Below are 5,141 nucleotides of genomic sequence, written 5' to 3' on the forward strand. Positions count from 1 at the left end.
ATGAGTGAATCAGTAGGTTCGACTTGAAGCAGTGCTGTGCAATACAATTGGTGATTAAAAGATTAATATGAAGCAGAAGTACAGAATGTCACATTTTATTATTGGCTGTTTCAACACTTTTTTTTTTTTTTTTTTACCAACTTAAGGCTGATTTATACTTCTGCATCAAGTGTACGCCGTAGCTACGGCGTAGGCTGTGTGTGTACCACACGTAGCCTACGACGTAGCCTGACGTGCACCTCTTCAAAAATGTAACAACGCGTCAATTCTACGCGGACCGCAAGCGCTGTGATTGGTCTGCTAGAACCCCTCCCTCAGGTTAAAAAACTGGCACGGAGTATTCGGAGAAGAGCGAGCGTTTTCAACTTCCATAGGAATGAAAGAATGCTCTGTTTCAGGGGACACATGCAGTCAAACTGCGACAAAAGTCATTACCTATTTGCCGCTTCTCTGCTGCTTCTGTTTGTAAGCGTCTCTGACAACGTACATGACAAGCTGCTTCTTCTTCGGCTTTTGCCTTGATCCTCAACATGACCACAGACGCTGCCTACTAGTGGTCTGTATGCACGTCGACGCGGACACCGACGCAGAAGTATAAATAGGTCCGACGCAGAAGTATAAATCAGCCTTAAGAAGAACAGCACTTTTACAGTTTCATCCCTCTGCCTAATGGGAGCGTAAGTATTGGGACGGTTTAACTTAAAGTAAATGTAAAAGATTAAAAGTTATTTTTGTTTTGTTTTTATGCACAAAAAGTATCTACAAATTACATTTAACAGATTCTATCATATGTGGAATAAAACTTAAAATCAACATTCTCAACATTTTATATTAATTACACAGCACTTTTTAAAGTTGTTATTGTTACATGATTAATTGGTTGATGTTTCTCAAAAGTTTGCTAATTTCTTTCAAGGTAGGCTATTGTTTATTCCCACTGCTTTATGCATTTAATGTTTGTCCAGCAAAGCTCTGGTAGTATTTTTCTTTACAAGTATTTTCTTTTCTTTTGCTTTCATTTGTCATGATGAGCTCTATATTTTAAGATTTACTACTAAGTGTTGATCAATCGCATTCAGTTAATGTGAAGGGCATGTCTGGGGTGTCCTGCTCCTTGGAGGATCAATGTCCTGCAAAGTTCAGCTCCAACCAAACACATCTGAACCAGCTAAACAAGGTCTTCAGGATTACTAGAAATATCCATGCTACACTCTCAGAAAAAAATGGTACAAAAGCTGTTGCTGGGATGTTTCTATTTAAAAGGGTTCTAAAACCATTTAGGAATGTACACTTTTGATGCCCAATATGTAACCAATATATAACTAATGTACACTCTAGATGAACCTTTTCATAAGGCACCACTCCAGTGACAGCTTTACCTTTTTTTTCTGAGAGTGTAGGCAGATGTGCCGGAGGTCATAGATCCTCTTCTCAATATCGTCAATTCATCTTTATCATTAGGATACGTACCAAAAATTTTTAAGCTGGCTATTATTAAACCTCTTAATAAAAAACCACAACTTGATCCTAGAGAATGTCAATTACAGGCCGATCTCAAATCTCACTTTTCTGTCAAAAATACTAGAAAAGGCAGTATCATCACAACTATGTTCCTTTTTAGAAAGAAATGGTATCTGTGAGGATTTCCAGTCAGGATTTAGACCGTACCATAGTACTGAGACTGCTCTCATTAGAGTTACTAATGATTTGCTCTTATCATCAGATCGTGGTTGTATCTCTCTATTAGTGTTACTGGATCTTAGTGCAGCATTTGACACTATTGATCACAATATTCTTTTAAATAGACTCGAAAATTATGTTGGCATTAGTGGAATTGCATTGTCATGGTTCAAATCATACTTATCTGACCGTTATCAGTTTGTAGTAGTAAACGAAGACATGTCATATCGATCACAAGTTCAATATGGAGTACCACAAGGCTCAGTACTAGGACCGTTGCTGTTCACTCTGTACATGCTACCCTTGGGAGATATCATTAGGAAGCATGGCGTTAGTTTTCACTGTTACGCTGATGATACTCAGCTCTATATTTCTTCGCGCCCTGACGAAACTTACCAATTCACAAAATTAACGGAATGCATAGCTGATATAAAAAATTGGATGACCAGTAATTTCCTACTACTAAATTCAGAAAAAACAGAGATTCTAATTTTAGGACCAAAAACTTCTTCACGTAATAACCTAGAATATCGTCTAACACTTGATGGCTGCTCTGTTAAGTCTTCGTCGTCAGTTAGGAACCTGGGTGTGCTCTTTGATACCAATCTTTCATTTGAAGGCCATGTTACTAGCATCTGTAAAACTGCATTCTTCCATCTTAAAAATATATCTAAACTACGACATATGCTCTCAATGAAAAATGCAGAACAGTTAGTTCATGCGTTCATGACCTCAAGGCTAGATTACTGTAATGCTCTACTGGGTGGTTGTTCTGCTCGCCTGATAAATAAACTACAGCTCGTACAAAATGCAGCAGCTAGAGTTCTTACTAGAACCAGGAAGTATGACCATATTAGCCCAGTTCTGTCAACACTGCATTGGCTTCCTGTTAAACATCGTATAGATTTTAAAATCTTGCTAATTACTTACAAAGCACTAAATGGTTTAGCTCCCCAGTACCTGAGCGAGCTCCTAATTCATTATAGTCCTTCACGTCTATTGCGATCTCAGAATTCAGGCCAGCTGATAATACCTAGAATATCAAAATCAACTGCAGGTGGTAGATCCTTCTCCTATTTGGCACCTAAACTCTGGAACAATCTTCCTAGCATTGTTCGGGAAGCAGACACACTCTGTCAGTTTAAATCTAGACTAAAAACGCATCTCTTTAACCTGGCATACACATAACACATTACCAATTTATATTTTCAAATCCGTTAAAGGATTATTAGGCTGCATAAATTAGGTCAGCCGGAACCGGGAACACTTCCTATAACACCTGATGTACTCGTTACATCAGAAGAAGAATGGCATCTATGCTAATATTAGTCTTTCTGTTTATCCCGAGGTTCACCGTAGTCAACCGGATCCGGGCCGTATCCAGGTGAGACCAAGGACCTGCACCTTGACACGACCACAACGCAGCCCTGACGTATCAGCAGAGATTGAGTCAACTAGATCATCCACTGTAAGGGCCTCATCGACACGACAGCCACGACACAGTTCCTCAACAACCGTCCATACCGGCGTGATCCTCAATACGATCCTCAATTGGATGGAACTGAAATAAATACTTTTAATGTTGCGATCCTATTGGACTTATGATAGCAACCTGAATTGTAACAAAGCACTGTTGGCCAGAGGAGAACTGGCACCCCGACTAAGCCTGGTTTCTCCCAAGGTTTTTTTCTCCATTTTAACACCAATTTGCCACTTGTCTGCCACCTAATGTCACCTGATGGAGTTTGGGTTCCTTGCCGCTGTCGCCTCTGGCTTGCTTAGTTGGGGACACTTGACTTGACATTTGATATTCAACAGTGCTTTGATCTGCCTGCATTGACACTATTATTTAAGAGCTGCTGTGCAGCCAAACAATGTACCAGTTATCAATGTAAAGCTGCTTTGACACAATCTACATTGTAAAAAGCGCTATATAAATAAAGGTGACTTGACATGTGTGAGTCAGTCAATACAATGTCAAATGTAATGTGCAAAACATTATTTTATCGTAACAATGCATGCAACCAAAATTGATCTTGAAAAAAATGCTCTCTGTTACATATTTTGTCAAAGAAATTATCAACTACAATGCAGAACAAACACAGAAGTGAAGGGGTGACACCATTACACATCCACGATGGAGAACAACGAACAAACACACACACACACACACACACACACACACACTGTGGCTGTTCTTGAAATTTCATGTTATTTTAATTTTAAATGTCTGATTTCCAGTAGATGGCAGCAATCTTCCACTAATGACACATTGTCAACGTTATCTCCATGAACAAAATTAAGAAATTAAATTAGATATAAATTATTACAAATGCAACACATTATAAAAACACCATATAAGTGAGTGATGTTATGTAAGCTTAAAAAAAAAAAAAAAAAAAACATTATCATACATTCGAATGAGTTATGAGCTCTTCAGTTTGAAAAAATAATGTTGCACTTGCATTCAATTACGGAGAACACTCTCTCTCTCTCTCTCTCTCATTAAAAGGCGAGGGGGAAATGTTATGGACATGTTCTCATGATCATGTTTATCATTGATTTTTACGTCAAATTCTTGTTGCCCATACGTCATACAGTAAACATTTTACTTTTATTAATATTATATAATATATTATATTTTAATTGCATTTTTCAACCTACTAAAAATAGAAATAATATATAATACACCAAACTCCGTGTCTCAGCATACTGTAATCTCTCAAGGGTCGTACATTAGAGGCGAAGCTTTGCAGCAACAATAATTATAATTAAATATAACACATTTCTGCTTTAAATATCAGCGAGTGGTCGTTCGCGTGGCAACAAAAGCTTATAAAGTGGGATGATTTGACAATGCCGTATCGACTCTTATTCTATCAGGCAGAAATAAGGCCGTCCTGAAGAAGGCGCGGTTTGACTAATCAGATGAAAGGGGCGTTTCGGCGCCGCCCACATGCGCGAATGAAATATCAAAGCCATAAACCGATTTGTAAATCACAAACGAAAAATGAGAAATCGGGCCAAAATCTCATTTTCCGTTTGTTAAACTAAACGAAAAAACGAATAAACAAGCATGACATTTCTCGTTATTCCATTCCAAATAGGAAATGAAATGATCAAAACAGTAGGACAGGATTGGGGTGCAGATAAACTATCAATGATGGGAATATACTAGGCTATGCACTTCTTCGCTCCATAGTAGATTATGGATGCATTGTGTATGGGTCTGCATCTGCATCGTTGCTAAAGAAATTGGATTAGAGATCGACCGATATGGGTTTTTCTATAACCGATGCCGATGCTGATGTTTAGAGGTCAGGGTCAGCCGATGGCCGATATGTGCTGCCGATTTTTAGGGCCGATATGTGCTGCCGATTTTTAGGGCCGATATCTTGAAGTTTTCCCCTTCATTTGCATGCTAAAATGTCACACTAATAATAAGTGGATGCACAACATTT

At 38.4% G+C, this 5,141-nt stretch overlaps 1 long non-coding RNA gene across 1 annotated transcript; it reads left to right on the plus strand.

The window, feature by feature from the left end:
* Positions 1-532: 532 nt before the first annotated feature.
* On the plus strand, positions 533-3,634 carry LOC127501107 (uncharacterized). The gene is made up of 2 exons (XR_007926507.1): positions 533-677; positions 3,029-3,634. It is a non-coding gene; the product is annotated as an uncharacterized LOC127501107 (long non-coding RNA).
* The last annotated feature ends 1,507 nt before the right edge of the window (positions 3,635-5,141 follow it).

The sequence above is a fragment of the Ctenopharyngodon idella genome, chromosome 19 (assembly GCF_019924925.1).
Source record: "Ctenopharyngodon idella isolate HZGC_01 chromosome 19, HZGC01, whole genome shotgun sequence".
Classification (NCBI taxonomy): Eukaryota; Metazoa; Chordata; class Actinopteri; order Cypriniformes; family Xenocyprididae; genus Ctenopharyngodon; species Ctenopharyngodon idella.